This window comes from Phyllobates terribilis, unplaced genomic scaffold, assembly GCF_046119375.1.
Source record: "Phyllobates terribilis strain yellow unplaced genomic scaffold, ASM4611937v1 Scaffold_1__5_contigs__length_1240528914, whole genome shotgun sequence".
Lineage (NCBI taxonomy): Eukaryota > Metazoa > Chordata > Amphibia > Anura > Dendrobatidae > Phyllobates > Phyllobates terribilis.
The window spans coordinates 68,679,292-68,704,670 of NW_027362761.1; the positions used below are offsets into that span (position 1 = coordinate 68,679,292).

At 46.1% G+C, this 25,379-nt stretch overlaps 1 long non-coding RNA gene across 1 annotated transcript in view; it reads left to right on the top strand.

Moving 5' to 3' along the window:
- The window catches only part of LOC141204046 (uncharacterized), a 132,777-nt gene that overhangs the window by 73,370 nt on the left and 34,028 nt on the right, over positions 1-25,379 (top strand). Inside the window, exons 2-3 of the long non-coding RNA XR_012275072.1 lie at positions 6,613-6,760; positions 6,856-7,088. This is a non-coding gene — a long non-coding RNA (uncharacterized lncRNA). The remainder of the gene's footprint in view (positions 1-6,612; positions 6,761-6,855; positions 7,089-25,379) is intronic.

Sequence of the window (25,379 nt, forward strand, 5' to 3'; positions counted from 1 at the left end):
ACAAAATATCTTTGTTGTAAACAAATAATAATAATAAAAAAATCTTGATGGTAATAGTCAGTTTTTGAACAATAGTAGGACAATTTTGTTTTTTATTTCAAACCAACAAAATTTCACACAAACCAAGTTCTAGAGCAGAGGTCTCAAACACACGGGCCGCATGTGGCCCCTGAGGCTGCTTAATGCGGCCTGCAGGCACAGACCCCTTGACGATCCCGACTTGGTCCAGGAGGAGCCGCTGACAGCAGGGGTGCATTGCCGTGCAGAGACTGTCTCCCAGCACAGCATTTCCAATGCCAGCCGCCAACCAATCAGAGGCCAGCAGCTGATATCTGCGTCCCAACGCAGCGGCGTATGATGTCACTGCCATGCGCAGATGTCAGCTGCTGGCCTCTGATTGGCCGGTGGCTGGCATTGGTAATGCTGTGCTGGGAGACTGTCTCTGCGCGCAGTGCGCGGCAATGCAGCGCTGCTGTTGGCGGCTCCTCCTGGACCAGGCCAGAATAGTCAAGGGGTCTGTGCCTGCAGGCTGCATGTGCACAAAGGACGCCGAGGGAACGGAGGACAGGTGACAGGAATCTTTTTTTTTCTCTTTTATGTGTGTGTGAAGAACAGCGCAGGGGACAATGCTACCAGATGGGGACCTGGATGGGGCATTACTACCGGATGGGGGACATTACTCCAAGACAAGGACCAGGATGGGGCACATTACTGCAAGATGGGGACCACCAGAATGGGCATATTACTACAAGATAGGGACCACTAAGATGGGCCACATTACTGCAAGATACGGACCACCAGGATGGGGCACAGTACTGCAAGATGGGGGCCACCAGAATGTGGCATATTACTACAAGATAGAGACCACAAGGATTGGCCACATTACTGCAAGATGGGGACCACCAGGATGGGGCACATTACTTCAAGATAGGGACCACCAGGATGGGGAACATTACTTCAAGATGGGGACCACCAGGATGGGGCACATTACTACAAGGTAGGGATCAGGATGGGGCACATTACTACAAGGTGGGGACCAGGATGGGGCACATTACTACAAGATGGGGACCTCCAGGATGGGGCACATTACTGCAAGATGGAGACCACCAGGATGGGGCACATTACTGCAAGATGGGGACCAGGATGGGGCACATTACTGAAAGATGGGGTCCACCAGGATGGGGCACATTACTGCAAGATGGGGACCACCAGGATGAGGCACATTACTGCAATATGGGGACCACCAGGATGGGGCACATTACTGCAAGATGGGGACCACCAGGATGGGACATATTACTCCAAAACGAGGACCAGGATGGGGCACATTACTACAAGATGAGGACCAGGATGGGGCACATTACTGCAAGATGGGGACCACCAGGATGGGGCACATTACTGCAAGATGGGGACCACCAGGATGGGGCACATTACTGCAAGATGGGGCCCACCAGGATGGGGCATATTACTCCAAGACGAGGACCAGGATGGGGCACATTACTACAAGATGGGGACCAGGATGGAGCACATTACTGCAAGATGGGGACTACCAGGATGGGGCATATTACTACAAGATGGGGACCACCAGGATGGGGCACATTACTGCAAGATGGGGACCACCAGGATGGGGGCACATTACTACAAGTTGGGGACCACCAGGATGGGGCACATTACTACAAGGTGGTGACCAGGATGGGCACATTACTACAAGATGGGGACCACCAGGATGGGGCACATTACTGCAAGATGGGGACCACCAGGATGGGGCATATTACTCCAAGACGAGGACCAGGATGGGGCACATTACTACAAGATGGGGACCAGGATGGGGCACATTACTGCAAGATGGGGACTACCAGGATGGGGTATATTACTACAAGATGGGGACCACCAGGATGGGGCACATTACTTCAAGATGGGGACCAGGATGGGGGCACATTACTACAAGATGGGGACCACCAGGATGGGGCACATTACTACAAGATTGGGACCACCAGGATGGGGCACATTACTACAAGGTGGTGACCAGGATGGGCACATTACTACAAGACTGGGACTACCAGGATGAGGCACATTACTAGATGTTTGCCAGAATTACTATATGGTGCTAATTGTAAAACAATATTACTGTATGTGGCCAATTGAAGGAAACAAAATTGAAAAACTAAACAAAAAAAAAATTTAAAATAAAGCATGAAAAAATATTTTGCTGTTTCATATATAAACTAAAGTAAACACAAAAGAGTGCACGTTTATTATCGCCTCATCCGTAACGACTCAAGCTATAAAAAAATAAAATAAACACAGCAAAAATGTTCAGACGGTGTATAAAAATTTTTTTTATAAATCACTAAAAATGTCACTTTGACCTGCAAAGAATGCGGCCCCCCAAATTCAAATTTTTTCCATGTGCGGCCCATATACCCAGCCGAGTTTGAGACCCCTGTTCTAGAGTATATATGACAATAGTCAATTTTTGAACAATCAAAATTGTACACCTGTAGCCGGCCAACTTTTGCTTTCATTTCAAACCAACAAAATTTTACACAAAGCAGGTTCTACAGTATGTAAAACAAAAATACATTTTTGGAACAAAAATATTTTGTGAACTGTACCAGGCCAAGAGGTTTTTAAAAATTTTAACCCACCATAATTTTACACAAAGCATGAACGTAAATATTTTGAAATTGTAGTTGATGTACTTCTACATTCATAAATGCTTTGAAGAAAGTGGAAAGCCAGGAAAAAATTATAAGGAGGGTAATACAGTAATCCTCTTCAGGTGCCCGCTTCTTCTCCTTCCTCGGAAGACTGAGGGGACTGCCTGCTCCTGCTTCCTCGAGCCCGATTCCCAGGTGCCTGGGCTGTGAGTGACCCGGCTTCGGGTAGTGCCGGAGACCTCAACGTGTAGAAATGGGCGACAGCCCCCTGTGTCACCTGCACCATCGCCTGCTCATGCATAGGAGGTGGGGAACCCCAAGGACAATACGATCTCTCGGGGGTGGTAGCTCCATCTCAAACCAGCCTTTCCCAGGCCCGTTTATTTCTCAAGAAGGGTTTATCCTTCCTCCTTCCTTCTTGGATCACACCCACCGCATACCAGCGATGTTTTTGGGGAACAAGACCTTGGTTCCAGCTGTCAGCCATTGCAGTCTTCGAGGCAAGTGTTCTCTACGGCCTACTGGTTGAACAAGATGTGATTACTGGTCCCAAACCCTTCTATGGACCTCCATCTCCACTGCCGGTCGTACGTAATGACCTCACCCCGGGATTCCAACTGTCGGTACCTGGCGGCTAGCGGGCCCGCTAGCATTTACTCACCCCTTGTCCTGGCTCGCCTCCTTCCTCTTCCGAGCAGCCTAGGCCCCACAGTCCACTCACTAGTTGCTGGATCCTGGCTCTCCTGTCTGCAGTCCGCAAGAATCCCAGCGGTGAAGGCTTCGTCCTGGGTTCGGGTATTGGTGGTACTGGGAAAGCGGCTGGTTCCGGACCACAGGTTACTGCCACCAGTTTGGTCTGGCTCCGATATTCCTACAGTCGCTCCCTCGGGAGTTTTGCGTGATTCTGCCATCTTTGTCACCTTGTCACCCACTAAGCACGTTACACTGTATGAATAACTAATTCAATCCAGAAAAAATTTTGAACGCTTTTTTGGATTGTTATATACCACAGAAATGTACCCCACAGCACGTAATACTCTATGGATAAAGTAATATGATACGGAAAAAAAAATTGTGCTTTTTTGTAGTGTTACATATTGCAGAAATGTACCCCAGAGCACATAATACTCTATGGATGAGTAATTGAATACAGAAACATTTTTGAATACTTTTTTGGAGTGTTATATACCACAGAAATGTACCCCTGAGCAAATAATACGCTATGGATGAGTAAGTGAATATTGAAACTTTTTTTTGGAGTGTTATGTACAAACAAAATGTAACAGAAAGCATGTAATACTCTATGCAAAAGTAATTGAATCCATATAAAATTTTTAACGCTTTTTTGGATTGTTATATACCACAGAAATGTACCCCACAGCATGTAATACTCTATGGATGAAGTAATATAATGCCAAAAAAAATGTAATGCTTTTTTGTAGTGTTATATACCACAGAATTGTACCCCAGAGCACATAATACTTTATGGATGTGTAAGCATACTTGAGCTGAATTGCAGGTTGTGACCCCCACAGGCAGATTATACTGATGTAAAAAAGATACATTGTGTACAACATTGTATTTTTATGTCTCCATATTCTAGAGGGAGAATAAAGGATTTTTTTCTTCCCATAAAATTACTAAAAAATAATGAAAAACAATTACAATCATTTCATTTTCAATGTGCTTCTTTAAAAAAATAATAAGCATCACAAATCAGCAAATAACACGGACATATTTAGTGTCTCTAATCATAACAATCTGCACAACACGGCAATCAGGTTATTTATGAGGATCGGTAAATGGCGTAAAAAATGGCGTCATTGAAATTTTTTCAATATTAAACCCAGAAAAAGTAATAAAAATGTAATGCTGAGGGTGTGTGAGGGTGCGTAGCATAAATGCTTTGATTATTGCGTATTTGCTGTGTTTGTTTTATGCATTTTCCCCTATATTTGGTGCGTTTTTGGTGACATGTGAAGCCGCGTTTTTAATGCTTTTTTTAATACTACAGAACAGCTTTGATTCTGTGCTTAATAAGGTAATAGCGTTTTTTTCCCCCTTGGGTTTTTTTTGGAGAAAAAAAAGCACCAAAACCGCAGAGTTCAGCAGCGTCTTTAGATACACCGATTTTCATGAAATCACATTCACTTTACTTGGAATTTAAACCGTGTTCACTTATAGTGTAAATGCTGCATATTTTCTGCTACTTTTTTTTTTTGCACAGAAATTCTGCTGGATTTAACTGTCCAAGCAAAGTGGAAGTGATTTCATGAAAACTGCGCCCCCTGTGCGTCTAAAGACGTTGCTGAACTGCGCTGTTTTTGTTTTTTTTTTCGCTGGAGGCTTCTATGTGGAGCCTAAAACTAAAACTGCAGTTACTTTTTTAAGTGCAGAATCAAAACTTTTCTGTTGTATAAAAAACACTTAAAATCTGAGCTTCACATCTGCACCAAAAACGCATGAGAGGGAAAAGGCATAAAAAATGCACCAAAGATGCAATAACCAGATTTTTATTGTGTAGTTTGGTGCAGACACCTGCAGAAAAAAACAACACAGTATTTAAGCTATGTGTGAACATGGCCTTATAGGCACAAAAAAGCAAAATGTTGTATAATGAAGCTACATAAAGATGAGAAAGTTCTGGCTGGTACTACTGTGAACCAATGAATAAAAAATAAATCCACAGGTCCCAACTAGAGATAAGAAGGACGCATAAATTACGTCACGCCTGATTTGGCTAATCAAAAGCCGCGCCTAGGACTCATGGCCTTCAGTCCCGCCACCAGGTACCACTGACCTGAACGCTGGACCAGAGTCCCATGAATCGATCTGCTCATCTCTAGTCCCAACTGTACCGGATACAGCGGACAGTCCCAGATTTGGGGCTACACCATGGAGACTCGGGCATCTTCTGAATGTCCCTCACTGTCCCACTGTGACATCTCCTTCTGCTGGGGTAGAAACAAAGGGTAAATGGGTGTGGATTGGGGTGTGACTAGGGGCGGTTCCAAAATTTATACACGCTACATCATTTTTCACTCTTCCTGTTCATCAAAAATTGGGAAATAAGTCTTTAGGGGCATTTATGCTTGTATTTTCACAGCCATCAGTATTAGGGCTCATACTCATCTGTGTGAAAAACGGACGAGTGCAATCCAATAAAAAAATCGGATTGCACTCTGAGCAATGTTAATCTATGAGTCCCTGCTCATCCGCAATTTTTTTCCCGGCTCAGATCGGGCTGAGAAAAAAATTGCAGCATGCTGCAATTTGCCGCATATATCGGATGTGACTCGCCAATTCAAGTCAATGGGCACAATTAAAAAATCGGACGGCTCTTTTACCATGCTAGTGCTATCCAATTTTGGTCTGTAAAAAACACACACACATGTTTCCAAAATCAAGGAAATTGCAATAGGACAACCCAGGAAGCTCATCATTTGACACAAGTGCTGTTATAATTGGGAATTTTGAATAAAAACACACCTCCATAGAAAGCAGGAAGATGACACACATAATTAATGTGGAGCATATGATAGTTATGGTGCATCAGCATGCCGAATCATGGGACACCAGGGATGCGGGTTATGCGGACCTGAGTAAACACCATGCAGCCTGGACCCAGATTTGCAGCGAGCAGTTTGCAAATTTTCAGAACAGCTCCAAAAAATGTTCAGGATCATATAAGTATTCCCAAAAATATAAACGTTACATTTTGCTTTTCGAAATATATGTGTTTTGTGTTTTATTAGCCACCATAATGTTTTAAGTTTTTTATGTTGTTATATCGTTCTTCAAAAACTCTAAAAAAATAATTACAACACCTTTAACATAATAGTACACCATATAATCAAGGAGCTTCCAAAAATGCAATACATTTTATGACATACACTATCATTGACAGATATAATATTTTCTTAAAAAATATCTTATACTTTGCATTATTTTACAGTGGGTTCAGTAAGATAGAGAAGTTGCCGGGACCAGTTCTGCCAGGAGAGGTAGCTTCGATCAAACAGCGGAGGTGTTGCCGTAAAAAAGAGGCCATACCTGTACTACGAGCGCCTCCATTTTTTGGCCCCAGTCATGGATCTGTCACTGTAAGTGTCTACCTTATTTATTTTGTCTTCTAATGTTTTTATTATGTTGCAGCTTACAAAATTGAAATTGTATTTTATAATTCCTTACATCTCAGATCTAAAAAGGGAACTTCATTGAGTTCGAAGGTGGTGGAGGCCGGTGTTCATTCCCAAATGGAGACAGGAGCTCGTGGACAGGACAAGGAGGAGGCACTCAACACTACAAGTCCAAGCAACACTATGGACAGTTCCCCACAGCCGCCCATCAGCCTTCAATGCACCTGGCAAAGGAGTGCCCCCCACATCAACAATGCAGGAAGAGCCAACGAGGTTGGGGTGACAGAAAAAGGTGAGGAGGCCTTTTGTCTGAGTCTGGCACAATATTTTCGTAAGGTGCCCTTTGGGTTAAGGCTGAGGACCAGGGCAGCTATTCAAATTGTCCTGAGTTCTGCCAACCCCCAAAACAGTCCAATGGTGGTTTTTGATTTCCTGGAAAGGTGGCAGCTTTCACAACACTAAAAAACAGCTTTCACAACACTTAAAAACATGAGCGTGAAAGCGTACAACTGGGGGCTGATGATTATAGTCTGTAATTTTGTAATAAAAACATTGAGTTTCCCACACTATTATTTTCATCAACCACTTAACTGTGTATTAAAATGTTTTTTTTTAAAAAAACTATGACATCAACAAGCTGACATCAACCCCAAACCCATTACCCTACTTGCCAATGCATCAGGGCAAGTGGGAAGAGCAGAGGCTAAGTGCCAGAATTGGCACATCTTATGGATGCGCCATTTCTGTGGCAGCTGAGAGCTGATGTTTTTAGTCTGGGAGGGGGCTAATATCTATGGCCCCTTCCTAGCCTATTAATATCAGCCTGCAGCTGTCTGCCTAGCCTTTGCTGGTTATTAATTATAAGGGGACCCCACATCTTTTTTTTGGGGGGGTCCCCCATTTTAATAACCAGTAGAGGCTAAGTATACAGCCGTGAGCTAATATTAATAGCATGAGAAGTGATATGAGTATTAACCTCTTCCTAGGCTATAAACATCAGCCCCAGCTGTCCACTTAACCTCTGCTGGTTCTTAAAATGTAGGGTGATCCCACACCATTTATTTCAGAAAATAATTTATTTTGTACTAAAATACATGTACAGTAAGCTACACACACAAAGCACTGATTATATATCTCAATCACATATTTATATCTATCTATATGTATCTATCTATCCATCTATATATATAGACATTTTGATCCCTTGCTGTTTCTGTAAGTTTGCCCACTGACAAAGACATGAACAGTCTATAATTTTAAGGGTAGGTTAATTTTAACATTGAGAGATAGAATATCTCAAAAAAAATCAAGAAAATCACATTGTATAAATTAGATACATTTATTTGCATTTTGCAGTGAAAAATAAGTATTTGATCCCCTACAAACCATTATGAGTTCTGGCTCCTACAGACCATTTAGACGCTCCTAATCAACTCGTTACCTGCATTAAAGACAGCTGTCTTACATAGTCACCTGTATAAAAGACTCCTGTCCACAGACTCAGTTAATCAGACTCTAACCTCTACAACATGGGCAAGACCAAAGAGCTTTCTAAGGATGTCAGGGACAAGATCATAGACCTGCACAAAGCTGGAATGGGTTACAAAACTACAAAACTACAAAAGTAAGACGCTGGGTGAGAAGGAGACAACTGTTGGTGCAATAGTAAGAAAATGGAAGAAATACAAGATGACTGTCAATAGACATCGATCTGGGGCACCATGCAAAATCTCACCCCGTGGGGTATCCTTGATCATGAGGAAGGTGAGAGATCAGCCTAAAACTACACGGGGGGAACTTGTTAATGATCTCAAGGCAGCTGGGACCACAGTCACCAAGAAAACCATTGGTGACACATTATGCCTTAAAGGTTTAAAATCCTGCAGTGCCCGCAAGGTCCCCCGGCTCAAGAAGGTACATGTGCAGGCCCGTCTGAAGTTTGCCAATGAACACCTGGATGATTCTGTGAGTTATTGGGAGAAGGTGCTGTGGTCAGATGAGATAAAAATTGAGCTCTTTGGCATTAACTCAACTCGCCGTGTAGGGAGGAAAGAAATGCTGCCTATGACCCAAAGAACACTGTCCCCACTGTCAAGCATGGAGGTGGAAACATTATGTTTTGGGGGTGTTTCTCTGCTAAGGGCACAGGACTACTTCACCACATCAATGGGAGAATGGATGGAGCTGACTCGCCCCCTGGGCCGTGGGGTACCCGGAACCGGGCCTTCTGGTGTACGGTGCTGATGGGGGTAGTAGTGGCAACCCGATCCCGTGGCTCAGGGTGGTCAGACCAAATGGCGGCAGTCTATTTATCAGTGTTTTGAATGTCCGACTACGCCACCCGTGGATTGCGGTCAGGGATAATCGCCGCTGCGAGGCAGACCGCTGAGGCTGGTGTTGGTGTGCAGCACAGGGATAGTATAACTCCCCACGGGAAGAGTGTAGCCTCAGGGTAATGTAGGTGGATGCTGGGGGTGATGGTGCAGGCGCAGCAAAGATCACACTGAGTCCAATGGTGCAGTCCAGGGTTTTTACTCACAGTTGTCATCGGAGTCACTTCTGTCAGCAATGACTGCCCAAGCCGTGCTGCGTCCACCAGGCGAGGAGCTCGGTCAACCCCCAGGCAATTCAGGAGTATGGCACAGGACCCCCTTCTGTCCTTTCTCTGGCCTCTCGTGCCCCACCAGTGACCAAACTTCTGTCCAGCTACCGCGGACCGCTATCCCATATGGTGCCTTCCTAGCAGGTTTGGCGGGGGGTCGCACCAATAAATGATCACGACCTCCGGTTCTTGGCTGAAGGATGATTTACCTCCACCAACTTGGGAATCCGGTACCCTTCCACAGCCTGACCCTTCACCCGATATAACGCGGGTTTGCAACGGTTGCTGTCCGTTCTGCTCTCTTAGGGTCCCTTCTGCCTTCTTGTTTCTGGAGCCTTTCTACTCCTCTGTCTCTTCTCCTTCCTTTCTTCTCCTTCTTCTCTTCTCCTCTCTGGCCCCGGCCTTCTCTCTAGGCCTGCCTCGTGGAGCTGAGCTCAGGCTGAGCCTCGGCTCCCTGTCAGCTCTCTATACTCCTTTACTCTGCTCCACTGAACTCCCTCCTAAGATGGCCCCCACCTTTTATCTGCTTCTCTGTGTCTGAGCTCCGGTGACCTGCACCCAATGAGCTCCTTCCTATGCTCCAGAAACCGTCCCCTCTGCTCCTACATCACTGGGTTCTCCCCCCCCTCCCCACTCCAGCCAGGGACATGGTCAGTTGTGCCTGCATAAATGGGAGCACCGTCGAGCTGTCCCCCGGAAATGGGGTGAGTGTGTGTATGCAGCTACTGAGCCCTGGTCCACACTCCATCCTTACCTGGGAGTGGAATATCACACCTCTGGTTGAGGTGCAATACCCTTGTAGCAACCGAACCCTCGGGGCGCTAGAGAGCCATGTACCGTAAAATCCTGAGTGACAACCTCCTTCCCTCCTCCAGGACATTAAAAATGGGTCGTGGCTGGTTCTTCCAGCAAGACAATGACCCAAAACATACAGCCAAGGCAACAAAGGAGTGGCTCAAAAAGAAGCACAGTAAGGTCATGGAGTGGCCTAGCCAGTCACCAGACCTTAATCCCATAGAAAACTTATGGAGAGAGTTGAAGCTCCGAGTTGCCAAGTGACAGCCTCAAAATCTTAATGATTTAGAGATGATCTGCAAAGAGGAGTGGACCAAAATTCCTCCCGACATGTGCGCAAACCTCATCATCAACTACAAAAAACGTCTGACTGCTGTGCTTGCCAACAAGGGTTTTTCCACCAAGTATTACCGTATTTTTCGGACCATAAGACGCACTTTTTTCCTCCAAAATTTTGGAGGAAAATGGGGGGTGCGTCTTATGGTCCGAATGTTGGGGGGGGGGTGTATATTTATGTGTGGTGTGGGGGGAGCGGTATGGGTGGAGGAGCGGGGCACAGGAGGCAGCAGCCTCCTGCTGCCGTCTACACTGTCCCCGCTGCTAAAGAAAATGAATATACACTGCTCCTTAATAGCGGTATACAGTGTAGCGGCGCTGCGGCTCCTGCTGCCGCCGGCTATCTCCTGTGCCCACTGTTAAAGGGCATGAATATTCAACCTCTCTCCATGCCCATGCATACCAGGACAGGGATGAGGGGTGCCATGCATACCAGGATAGGGATGATGGGTGCCATGCATACCAGGATGGAGGGATGCCAGGCATACCAGGATGGGGATGGGGACCACATATAAAAGAAAGGGGGGCGGCATATATACCAGGATGGGGGATATTGTCAGAATTGTGGGACATTACCCCTATACCAGTGTCAGCAGAAGACCCCCTCCCCCTTAAAATTGCATCATGACCACATTTTTTGCTTAAATTTTTATTTTTTTATTTTCCTCCTCTAAAACATATGTGCGTCTTATGGTCCGGTGAGTCTTATAGTCCGAAAAATACGGTAAGTGTTGTTTGCCAGAGGGATCAAATACTTATTTCTCACTGCAAAATGCAAATACATTTATCTAATTTATACAATGTGATTTTCTTGATATTTTTTGGGGATATTCTATCTCTCAATGTTAAAACTAATCTACCCTTAAAATTATAGACTGTTCATGTCTTTGTCAGTGGGCAAACTTACAAAAACAGCAAGGGATCAAATAATTATTTCCTTCACTGTATATGTGATGAATAATATTTCCTTGGAAAATGTGTCTAAATGATATAGAGAATTCCTCTATATAAAAGCTCATGTTAAAATCACATTGCAATCGGATCACATTCACATGTGATGTTATTCGGATGCTAGGTGATAAAAATCGCATTGCATGACACTCGTTCTACTTTTCAGGAACGATATCGGACCTTTTTTTTTTACGGTGATGGGTATGAGCCCTTACAGAGGTAAGTGTATGAAAGATAGTGGCCTAGCAGTCACAAGGAGCCACACAGGTCACACTGGATGAAAGCTGACTTTGGGGGATTTGGGGAGTGCATTCAGTAACCATCAAGTCTCATCTGTAAAAATGAAGCATTCAGTGCTACCATTGTGAAGAAAGAAAGTTATCTGTTGAACTACAAAGGTTCTATTTGTTAAATGGAAAGCTCCCCTTACATCCTCACTGCCATAGTCCTCCGGTTCTTTCGCCTGTCTCACAACATTCTACAGATGTTATATGCTCATGAGCACATTCTCAAGTTGGGCTGTCAGAGTTTGAGCCGAGTGTCACCTTAGTGTGATCTGATTCTCTCTCATGAGAGAATCATATCACAGGTGCAGAGAAGATGGAGAACTTAATTGCTCCATCTTCTTCATTGTCTGAGTCCCTGGATGTCAGACTGCACTCTGATGACATCCGAGTGCAGGCTGATATTTTACATGCACCAATAGACTTGTATAGGAGTGCATGGTTCGATTATTATCCATGCAATCACAGCATGCTGAGATTTTTTTCTCATAGCAAAAAAATAGCAGATCTGCACAGCCAGATAGTATAACATTAGTCCGAATGCTATCTGATAAAACATTGCATAGCAGTCGGCGAGCCCATAGTCAAATATACTGATCTGTTCAAAGGTGACATTGATCACATAACTATACATAAGAAAATAATACTGCTAAACATTGCACCTTGGGTCTAAGCTTAACAGTGTCAGTAATAATAGTTTTTATTTATCTCTTCAGTTTGAATAAAATGAAAGATTTTCCATGAGTTTTGCTGCATTAGCAAATCTGAACAATTGTTTCCACACTGTTATTTTTACACCAATGTCAAGTTACGGTCAATAAAATATTCCATATTTGCTAAGTGCCTTAAAGGGAATCTGTCAGTAGGATCAACCTTCCTAAGCCACCTATATGGGCACGAAGGTCATAGGAAGCTGAAGAAAATTATATCTTGTTATCTGCGATCCAATGTCTTATTCCAGAGAAATACTTTTTATATGTAAATGAACTGCTAAGATCTATGGGCCAGACACTGATCTGTATGAGAATCTGTCTCCAGAACTTATTATAGTTATAAAAGGAGGTATAATCAGTGTGAGTCGTAAGTAACACAGAACAAATTTGCAGCATGTCAATTTCTCTTGCGGGTACATTGAGTTTTATATGCGGACTTTCCCCATAGACTTGAATTAGATGTGGAAAATCTGCAGGTGAACAACGCATATGCTTTTTTAGTGCATTTCAGCTGTGGAAATGCACTAAAACCGCATGTGATCTTCACATGACAGTATCAAGAAAGTTTTGTCAATGCTAAATACCAGAAAGTATCAAAAACAAAGCAGTTGCAAAAATACCGCAGAAAATCTGCGACATCAAATACTCACCAAATACTCATTGTGGGAACATAGCCAAACTCTTTACTTTAAAATGGTATACTATTCACATATTAAGCTTTTTTTTTAGCTTTAGACTTGACTTAATGGTGCTTTAGTGGTATCACTAAATTAATGATAAATGCTAGATAAGAGGGCATATAACCACTGGGTCACACACTGAGCACCAAAAAAAGAGACCATGGTTTGCCCCAAGACGGAAGCTAGGAGGAGTTATAAAGAAGCAGCGGTAGCATATGTGCCATGTCATTCCATTGAAACGCTATGACATTGACAAACACAGCTCAGCAGTCACCCCCTCTGCCTCTACTGATACCTGTAAGTCTCTCATCAGTCTTTCATTGCATCCTGGAAACAATGCTGTAATGGCATGCTACTCCTGCCGCCTACTACTGGCCTAAGCAGTCATGTGCAGTACTTACTGGCTCTGAAGAGATGAGGGATTTACGAAGTGAGCACTGTTTTTTTTTTTATTCTAATAGACGTAGGTTTCATAATATGGCAGTAAGAATTACTCATGACTGAATTCAAGATCATTGATACTAAGCATGTTTTCTGAGGCCGGTTTCACATGTCCTGATATTTCCGGTACTGGAAAAACCAGTATCGGAAATGTCCGTGTGCACCTGTGTTGCCACCCGTGTGCCGTATCAGGATCACGTGTACTGGCGCTTGGGAATCAGCGCTACAGTTAGCGCTGTTCCCAAGCGCCAGGTGCTGAAAGCTTCCCTCATCATTGTCCCCTGCTTGCGCTGCGATCAGCACTAGCAGGGGACAATGTTGAGAGTAGTAGTCTGCTCTCACTGTCTCCAACTGTAAAAATAAGAATAAAATAAAAAAATCCTTATACTCACCTGTCCTAAGTGTCCTAAGCTGTAATCCATGTGACTGCTCACACCGAGGAGCGGCGAGAATGGCACGCAGCTGCGGGCGAGCGGTGTCCTGTCACTCACTGAGCTAAACGCATCTCCAGGGATCGCCCGCTGCGTTTCATTGGAGACAGCGGGAGCAGACTACTACTCTCACAGTGCAAGCAGGGGACAATGATGAGGGCAGCTTTCAGCACCCCGCGCCTGGGAATCAACGGTACAGTTAACGCATGTCTGTCATCAGTGTGAGACGTTTTGTGGCCCGTGCAGTGGGTAAAAAACAGAGCATGTGAACATGTTTTGCCCACAGCCACACGGTCTGTGGAAACACACTTACATGTGCACAGACCCATAGATTTGAATGGGTCTGCGTGTGTATGTGTCTCCATTACATGTGGAAACTGTCACCACACGTACCGGACACACTGACATCTGAAAGGACCCTTATGCCCATGATGAGTTTTTGTTCAGTTTTTGATACTGCGTAATTTTGCTGTGTCAAAAACGCAGCATCTTACAGTTCCAACAAAGTAGATGGATCTATAGAAATCTCATGCCCACGGTGCTTTTTTACTCAACATAAACTGACCTGCAGTGCGTGTTTTAAATCCGCAACATGTCAATTTTTCCAGTAGTTACGTTAAGTTTATGTGTGGATTTTTTCCATAGAATTGCATTAGCAGGTAAAAACGCATGTACGTTTTTAGTGCATTTCTGTGGCAGAAGCGCATCAAAACCACATGTATTCCGCACATGACTGTAGCCTTAAAGGGATATTCCCATCTCCAAGATCCTATCCCATTATGTAGTAGGTGTAATAATAATAATATTAGCAAATATCTCCAATTATAAATGTAGTATAGTATTTTTTATTCGCTTTGTCTCTTACCTCATGTGCAGGTATCGCAGGACCTTAGGTATCCATAGTTACGTCCACTGATAAAGTCACACTTAGTTAGCTAGATGCTAGTGGTCATAACCATGGATACCTAAGGTCCTGAGATGCCTGCACATGAGGAAAGAGAGATAATGAATCAAAAATACTATACTTCATTTCTAATTGGAGATATTTGCTAATATTATTATTATTACATCTACTACATATTGGGATAGGATCTTGGAGATGGGAATACCCCTTTAAGGTACATTTATATTGTGTGATGTTTACACCGGCCGACCGCCCTTCAGATGCTCACTGAACGATCAGTAATAGATTTTTCAGTACACATAGGCTGCCATTGTTCTTGGTGGCTCAGGTTATACTGCGCTGCGGTGAATGATGGCCCGTTGACCAAACCAAAAGATCATTTCGCCCAAAAAACAAGCAGCTTACTCACTCCTCGAGTGCTTAGTAGTCTGTTTACATTGGAGAAATGAATGTTCATGATAATTGTCCAATGTAAATGCCCCTTTATTACAATGAGTAAAGTTGCCATCTTGTGCCAAGTGAAGGTCTTAAAGGGAGTTTGTCAGTAGGATCAACCCTCCTAAGCCATCTATATGGACATGTAGGTCATAGGAAGCTGAATAAAATGATACCTTGATATCTGCGATCCAATGTCTTATTCCAAAGAAATCCACATTTTCATTAATATGTAAATGAGCTGTTAAGATCTATGGGCTGGGATCTCCCCTAAGACTCTGCCTCCAGGGTTATTTTAAATAAAAAGGGGTGTTACCAGTGTGAGACATGTAGATCAGGATAGCAGATTGTCAGTCATCACATATCACATTGGTGAGCTCTGGAGGCAAATTCTCAGGGAGAGGCCCATAGATCTTAACAGCTCATTTACATATTAACAAAAATGTGGATTTCTCTGGAATAATGAATCAGATTGCAAATATCAAAGTATCATTTAATTCAACATTCTATAACCCACATGCCCATATAGACGGCTTAGGAGGATTGATCCTACTGACAGATTACCTTTAAAAGAATTGTCCATGTGCCCTATTAGACAATTTTACAGTTCGCAAAAACATAAAACTTCTAGTCTTTAGACCCATGTAAGAATCCAGGGCTTGTGGATGAACACAATGAAACAAGCAAAATACGGAACAAAAAAAGATATAGACACAATTTGAACAATAATAAAGTATGAAAAAACTAAAAAGCACAATAGAGAAGCTAGTAATAGAGAAATTACAAGTCTCCATTAAGAAGTTAATGGTAAGATAGCTCATGCTATCAAGAACATGGGTTATTAATTGTTCCCATAGGAAGAACTTCTTTCCAAATGTATAATTCTAATTGAATTGTTGGAAATAGATGCTCTCTATGCACTTAATTCAGTTTCCTTATCTTTCAGAAAACTGATCCCCAGGGACTTGTTTCTTCCAGAAAGTTAAAATGAAGAATTAGATTGTCATCATACAACTAGATTTTATTCACATTTTTGTAATTATAAAAGAGTGACATATTTGTAAAAAAGGGGAAATCATTAAAAAGTTATTATCTATGAACAATATTTATAGCCCAGTATTTATACCTGGATATCTGCAATCAGCTGTGATCTATGGGGCAACTGGCAGCATTTGTTTAATTTCCTTGTAGCGCCACCTCAAGGTAAACTAATTATTGCATAGTTCCCATTAAAATTAGTGGACTGTAGTGTAGGGCCCCTTTCACACGTCAGCGTTTCCAGTACGTGTGGTGACCGTTTTCACATGTACTGGAGACACTTACACACGCAAACCCATTATAATCTATGGGGCTGCGCACATATCCGTGTGACCCACATGTGAACACGTCTGTTTTTTCCAGCAGCATGGACATCAATACATCCGGCACACGTGCACACAAATGACATAAGGTGTGACACGTACCAGCATAGAATGCAGAATACAAATGACAGATATTGAGGTGTTAGATGTGCAAAAATAGAAGTAAATAGATTTGGTTATTGGGTCCTTCCCAGCCTAAAAATACAAGCCTGCAGCCGCCCCAGAATTGGGGCATTGATTAGAAGCGGCAATTCTGCTGCTTTGCCCAGCTCTTCCCAATTGCCCTGGTGCGGTGGCAGTCGGGGTAATGGTAGTTGGAGTTGATGATGACGCGCCCCCTGGGCCGTGTGTGTGTGGGGATACCCGGAACCGGACCCTTTGTGGATGCTGAGGGTTGTAGTCCTTGCGTGGCGGGGACCCGGTCCCGTGGCTCAGGGTGGTCAACCCAAATGGCAGTCTATATGCTGAATGTTCGACTACGCCACCCGTGGATTGCGGTCAGAGTGAACCGCCGCTGCTGGGCAGACCGCTGAGGCTGGTGTTGTGGGTGCAGCTGAGGAGTATAGCCTCAGGGCAGCAAGTGTGGATGTTGGGGGTGATGGTGCGCGGGAGCAGCAGTAACGACACAGAGTCCTGTAATGCAGTCCAGGGTATTTACTCACAGTTCTTTATCCACGTTACTACAGCTGGTCATAACGTCCCTCGTCGCACTGTGTTCACCAGGTGAGGGGCTCGGCCTACTCCCAGATAACTTTGGAGCGTTTCACAGGACCCCCTTTGTGTGTCCTTTCTCTGGCCTATCATACCCTGCCAGTGACCTCGCTCCTGTCCGGCTGCCTCGGGCCTTCTCTGGTAAACCTTGGTGCCATTTCCCTGACCCTATGTGGTGCCTTCCTGGCGGGTGTAGCGAGGGGCTGCGCCACATAAAATGTCACAGCCTCCGGTTTCTAGCTGAGGGTAGTTCCCCGCCTCCACTAGTTTCGGGGACCGGTCTCCCCCTTTGGCCTGACCCCCCTACGCAGGTAGATTCGGGCGTGCGGTGGCGACTCGCCGGTCCACACCCCTGGAGTCCCTTCGTTCCTTGTTCCTGGAGCCTCCTCCGCTCCTCCTCCTTCCTTCTCCTTCCTCCAGGCTCCGGCCACTCTCTCCAGCCTGCCTGCGGAGCAGAGCTCGGCCTGAGCCTCTGCTCCCAGTCTCCTCCTCTGACTCCACTCTCCTCTCTCACTCACTTTCTCTCCGACCTAAGATGGTGCCCACCTTTTATACCTCCCTCTAGGTGCACCCAGGAACTGCCCTCTCCCTCCTATGCACTACAGGGTCCCCCCTTCCTCGGTGTTCCCTCCCCCCACTCCAGCCAGGGACAGGGACTGTCGTGCTCTACTTGGAGCATATCGGTCGCCCTGCCCCCCGGAAATCCGGAAATGTGGTGTAATGCATGCAGGTGTCGGGGTCCTGATCCACAGTCCATCCTTACCTGGAAGTGAGATATAGCACATCTGGTTGAGATGCAATACCTCTGTAGCGGCCGAACCCTCGGGGCGCTACAATGACAGTTGTTATTTGTCAAAAATCACAGCTGCCATTGACCCTCGGGGTTAGTAATGGAGCGGTGTCTATCATACACCCCCATTAGTAACCTGGTAATAAAAAATAAAAACACACACACAGAAAAAAACACTTTATTTGAACAAAGACTCCCCCTACACTATTCCTCATTCACCAATTTATTAAAAAAAAATCAGTCATAATCCAATGAATCCAAAGTAGTCCAGAAATGGATACCCGAAAAACATAAAAAGACAGAAAGAAACACAATAGACAGTCCCTTGTTAACCAATTTATTGCCCAAAATGTTCCCTCGAAGCTCCGCGGTAGACCACATTCCTCGAATCTTGCTCCGGCAGCTGTGAATTGCAGTAAAGTGACTACTATTCACATGCGCTGGGTACTGACTACAACTCTCACCAATGCCGCTGAGTCTCGCTGCACTCATCGTAAGCCAGAGACACTGATGAGCGTTGTCGTCAGTACCCGGCGTCTGTGAATAGCTGTCACTTTACTGGTATTCACAGTTGCCGGAGCAAGATTCAGGGAACGTGGACTACATCGGAACTTCGTGGGAACATTTTGGGTAATAAATTGGAGAACAAGGGACAGTCTCTTGTTTATGTTTTTCTCTTTTTATGTTTTTCAGGTATCCATTTGTGGACTACATCGGATTTGGTGGATTACGTTGGACCTGCATGGGATTTTTTTTATTTTTTTCAAAAAAATTGGTCAATGAGGGATAGTGTGGAGGAGCTTTTATACAAATGAAGTTGGTTTTTTGTGTGTGTGATTTTTCTTTTGATTACTGGGTCAGTAATGGGGGTGTCTGATAGTCTCCTCTCCATTACTAACCCCAGGGCTTGATGGCAGCAGTGATCACTGCTGTCATCAAACCCAACTACTATTACCCCGATTGCCACCGCACCAGAGCAATCGAGAAGAGATAGGCAAAGTGCCAGAATTGGGACATCTAATGTGATATGCCCATTCTGGGGTGGCTGCGGGCTTGTATTTTTAGGCTGGGAAGGGCCCACTAACCAAGGACCTTCCAAGCCTGATAATATAAACCCACATCTGAATGTCTATCTTTGCTGGTTATCAAAAATAGGGGGGACCCCACATAATTTTTTTAATTATTTATTTATTTAATAGGTTAAATAAGACGAAACACCCTTTAGTGCCACATGAAAGGCTCTAAAGGGTGCAAGTTTATTATATATAGGGAGCTTGTGACATTATAAATCTACAGGACATCTAGCTATTTTATCTATCTATCTATCTATCCATCTATATCTTTATATAAGATTGTTTATTAGTTATGTAAACTAGCTTTAAATTTCATAGAGAATTACAGTATGTAAAAGATGATGTTAAAAACGTATTGCATACGGATTGCATACGCATGTCATATGGTTGTCATACGAATGCTAGGTGAGAAAAATCGCATTGTACTAGCATGACACTTGCATGACACTCATCCTACTTTTCTGGAACAACATCGGACCGATTTTTTTATACGATCGTGTAACTCCAGCCTTAGGCCACGTTCACACGTTCAGTATTTGGTCAGTATTTTACATCAGTATTTGTAAGCCAAAATCAGGACTAGGTGAAAAATGTAGAAGCGGTGACGTGTTTCTATTATTCTGATTGCATCAAAAACACATAAAAAAACGCAGCAAAACCTGTGTTTTTGACGCAGCTGATTTCCTGCCTGAGATCAGTTTTGCTGCAGATTTCTGACGTAAAAAAACACAACATCTGGGAACATAGTCTTACACTCCTGGTTTTAGCTTACAAATACTGATATAAAATACTTACCAAATACTGAACATGAGAATGTGGCCTTAAATTCATCCTAACGGTGAGTCAAAGCTACAACATAGGCACACTCCCCAACATCTTTCCTATGGAGGTCCAGTGCAACATCTGTTTGGACATCTGTTCATAGACTTCTGTTAAGAACGTGTACACACTCAAATATGGGTAACGGAAAAAGGGAAGTTCAACCACAGGGAGACGCCACACCTACACCCATCTTATCCCTGTACAGACAAGAAAGACCCTAGCCGCACAACTAAAAATACCACCTCAGTCCTAACTCCCTAAAAGGCCGTCAAGGTGTTTCTCGTACCTCCCGAGGAAACAGAGGGCAGGCTACAACACACTACAATCAGGATAAGAGGAAAGTGTGAAGTAAGTTACGAAAACCCATGGTGAGAAACTAAAACACGTTCATTTTGGGTAGAGAGGGAAAACTAAGGAAAACCAAAATAAAAGGGAAGGAAAGCAAACAGAATCACTGCAGGACTACAACTGGAGTTTACCAAACAAGGTAAACCCCTTAGCTGAAGGGCTGGAACTCCTGAACACACATCCACCAGGAGATATAGCCAGCAAGGAAGTGCAGTGAAGGGTGAACATATAAAACCCTACCCAGAATGTCATAGAGCAAACCAAATCGGGAAACTGAGAAACAACTGGAGAGGAGCGAACCAAGAAGGGAAAACAAAGACACTAGAAACCATTAGGATTTGGACATGTAAGAAATGGCAATAGCTCAGCATACAGAGGAACCAACCACACAGCACCAACAGGTCACCGGATCGAATCTCCAAACCAAGCCATGACACCTCATTCCAAATCATTACATTTCACCAAATCATCACACAGAACCTATGGTAAGTCAATTGCCTCAATTGTTGCTGTGGCACTCACATGCATTGTAGGGACATATTGGTACACCATACTTCCCAGATCATTGCTCAGCAGCACATTGGTAGGGATAGTGTCTGATACTCCCACTTTCCTCAATACTTTCCATTTCCATGCTTCCCAATCCAGATACACATGGGCCATAAGTACAGCAGAGCTGACTCCCCAAACTTCTGTTGCAGACATGGTCCTTCATAAAATTATATCCTCAGAGGTCATACTCTCTGGACACACAGGGGTTATCTCTGCAACTGTGTCTCTGAAGCCAACTGTAACTCTATAACCATGGCGACAGAATGAAGGTTATCACTGTTCCTTACTTCAGTCCCAGACACAAATAGGACAGAGGATGTTGATCTAGAAGCTTTGTAGAATTAATAAGTCTTTTCTTCTGATCAGGACAAGCGACACTAGCATGCCCCACTTTCTTGCATGTAAAATATTGGCCTGTATCAATAAAAGCGTGTTTAGCTCAAGCGGCCCCAGAAGCAGTAGATGTAGTATGCCCTGATGATGGGCTGTCAGAAGGAGAGGGGTCCACTACTGCCATACCTCTCCTACAACTGAATCCAGATGGCTTCTGAGATATTGATGACATCTGAACATATAATCCATCTAGAAACAATACATTTTAATAATATTCTTACATGGACACCAAATTGCTAAAGATAAAAAGAGAAAAGGAGGACATCCGTTTTATTAAGAAACCTGAGGATATATCCAATACTTACTTATACAGTATACATATATACAAAACCAGACAGTAATGTCCTGCAATTCCCTTGTCTTGTACCTGGGCTGATACTGCCTACCCGAGGAGGTTGGCACCCTAAAATGGACGAAATGGCTTCCCTGCTAGTCGGTGGCTGTCCCTAAGGCTAAGTGCAGAAATGCTCCGGATTTTTCCTGAGTGTTTCTGCATCTCCCTGGCAGAAAAAACGCATGCGGATTGTACATGCGGATTGTGCATGCGGATTTTACATGCGTTTTTCCTGCCAGGGACAAGTGTGGCGCCCCGAGGGTTCGGTTGCCACAGGGGTATTGCACCTCAACCAGAGGTGTGATATTCCACTCCCAGGTAAGGATGGAGTGTGGACCAGGGCTCAGTTAGCTGCATACACAAACTCACCCCATTTCCGGGGGACAGCTCGACGGTGCTCCCATTTATGCAGGCACGACTGACTATGTCCTCGGACAGCTCGACGGTGCTCCCATTTATGCAGGCACAACTGACCATGTCCCTGGCTGGAGTGGGGAGGGGGGAGAGAACCCAGTGATGTAGGAGCAGTAGGGAACGGTTTCTGGAGCATAGGAAGGAGCTCATTGGGTGCAGGTCACCTGAGCTCAGACACAGAGAGGCAGATAAAAGGTAGGAGCCATCTTAGAAGTTGAGTTCAGTGAAGCAGAGCAGAAAGGAGTGAGAGCTGACAGGGAGCCGAGGTCCAACCTGAGCTCAGCTCCACGAGGCAGGCCTGGAGAGAAGGCCGGGGCCAGAGAGGAGAAGAGGAGAAGGAGAAGGAAGGAAAGAGGAGAGACAGAGGAGTAGAAAGGCTCCAGAAACAAGAAGGCAGAAGGGACCCTAAGAGAGCAGAACGGACAGCAACCGTTAAAAGCCCGCGTTATATCGGGTGAAGGGTCAGGCCGTGGAAGGGTACCGGATTCCCAAGTTGGTGGAGGTAAATCATCCCTCAGCCAAGAACCGGAGGTCGTGATCATTTATTGGTGCGACCCCTTGCTACACCCGCTAGGAAGGCACCACATAGGGTCAGGGAAACTGGCGCCAAGTTTTACCAGAGAAGGCCCGAGGCAGCCGGAGAAAAGCGTGGTCACTGGTGGGGCACGAGAGGCCTGAGAAAGGATAGAAGGGGGTCCTGTGCCACACTCCTGAGTTGCCTGGGGGTTGACCGAGCCCCTCACCTGGTGGACGTAGCACGGCTTGGGCAGTCATTGCTGACAGAGGTGACTTGGATATCAACTGTGAGTAAAAGGCCTGAACTGCACCATTGGACTCTGTGTGATTTATACTGCGCCTGCACCATCACCCCCAGCATCCACCTACATTGCCCTGAGGCTACACTCTTCCCATGGGGAGTTATCCTATCCCTGTGCTGCACACCAACACCAGCCTCAGCGGTCTGCCTTGCAGCGGCGTTCATCCCTGACCGCAATCCACGTGTGGCGTAGTCGGACATTCAAAACACTGATAAATAGACTGCTGCCATTTGGTCTGACCACCCTGAGCCACGGGATCGGGTTGCCACTACTACCCCCATCAGCACCGTACACCAGAAGGCCCGGTTCCGGGTACCCCACGGCCCAGGGGGCGAGTCAGCTTTGGCGTAGTCGGCAGGATTGTGACCAACCTGCCACAAACGGGTACTGCGTGCCTGAAAAGAGACTGTTTCACTGTATTGAAAAATGGCGCCCGCCCCAGAAGAACGGACTCCATAATGCGCGTGCCAAAAGACAACAGGAAGCCACCTCCCATCGTGGGCCAGGTCCCAGAATGGCGCCAAAGAAGGAGCCCACCCCCAACAGCCATGAGTGCGGCTGTAGAGATGTCCATCAAGGTGGGGGGGCTGCCCCTGAAAGTGATTGTCAGCAGATTGCCCCAGGACCACCCCCAACAGGGGCGGAAAGAGAAGAAAACCGAGGGGCAGGGTGTGGTTTGGATGAGTCTCGCCAGATCACACCCGGAGATGGAGAGGAGCGTCAACTCCAGCACCCTGGCAAGCGGCCTGCTGCAGGCCGAGGCGTCCCTGTACAGCCTCACGGAGCTGATGGCTCAGCTCCCTGCAGAAGACCCTGAGTTCCTGCGGACAGCGCTGGAGGAGCTGGACCGGAGGATGGTCCGAGCGCAGAGGGAAGTCATCGACGGATGGAGGGAGGAGATGGCCCGGCGGGTTGCAACCCGGCAGCAAGAGACGCTCCCAGCACCCGGCAGTGCGCCTGCCCCCGAAGACAGAGAGACAAGACCGGAGGCCGAGAACAGCGCTGCCGCGGAGGCAGGTAAGGCGGACGCCCCTGCCCCGGGTCCTGACGCCGTAGCCTTACCCCTGGATCCCGCCGCGGAGCCAGAAGTCCCGGGAGCCGCTGTAGCTTCCACGCTCCCGCCGCAAACACCTGCCGCGAAGACCGCCACTGAACCACGCCCCCCGTCATGCCCCCTGACCCCGGACGTGACCGAGAGAAGCCCGCCTCAGGCCTGGTCGCTAGGCCTGGTGCCCTCAAGCTCCTGTCGCCCGTTGGTGTCCCCGGTCTCGAAACCACCACCCCTGGGCGCGGACCTGTATGCCCAACTGACCGGTCCGGATGGAGAGCCGGTCCCCGTACCGGAGGGATGGGTTCACCCCAGTCTGCGGAAAAGCCTGCCCGCATAGGCTGAGGCCCCGCTCGCTCCGCTCTTGCCATTACCACCGCCAGTCGTCGTCTCTCAGCTCCCGGAGGAAGAGGTCCAGGTAGGATGGGACCAAACCCGGGAGGATGTGATGGGGTTTGCCCAGGAGACACGGACGGCCGCAGTCCGTAGGCGGGAGATCTGTGAGCAGCTGGCGAAGGAGGAGCGGGCACGGTGCCGGAAGAGGGAGCAGCTGCAGGCCCGAAGCGCGGAGGAGAAGACGCACACCCTCCGAAGCCCCCATGCAGCACGCGGTCCTAAAACAGCTGGGACCGTGGTGACCTTCCACCAGGCGAAAGGGTGGGGGTTCATTCGGGACTCTGCCACCGCCACAGACATCCATGTTGACAGGAGGGATGTGGAGGGTCACCTGCCAGCGGGTCACCCGAAGCGGGAGCTGTTCTCGGGAGATCGGGTAATATACACCCGGCATCAAGGCCTAAAAGGGTGGTACGCCCTTAACATCCAGAGGGTGGAGGAGGAGCTGTACCGGGAGTATTGTTGCCCAGAGGACCCGGACGGGTCTGAAGAATATGACGAGGAGGAAGAAGGTGCGCAGGGAGGACACCGCTACTAAGGAATGGCAGCGTACCAATGTACATAGTTGCCCGTCAGGGTGAAGGAACTGTTGCAGAGAGTTACCCGGTATCGGGTCAGTTAAAACCGGCTGAGGACTGGGAGCAGCCAACTTATTGAACTATCCGGCCGAGGACTGGGAGCGGTCAATCTTGTACATAATTGCACTTCTTAAAGTGCCCCCTACTGGTTTTATAAGAGACCACAACAACAACTGACCTCAGAATAAAAACCCGTTAGAGGTGGCTGAAGACGAGGTCCAGCAGCTGGATCAGCTACGCCCTGCAGCCACCCCAGGGCCTTCGTTGAGGGTTTACGAACGGGTCCCTCGTGTTTGTGTTTATGTGTTTGCACTTAATAGAAAGATGGACACCTGGTTGCAAAGTACACTGTGACCAGTTAACCAAAGTTTTA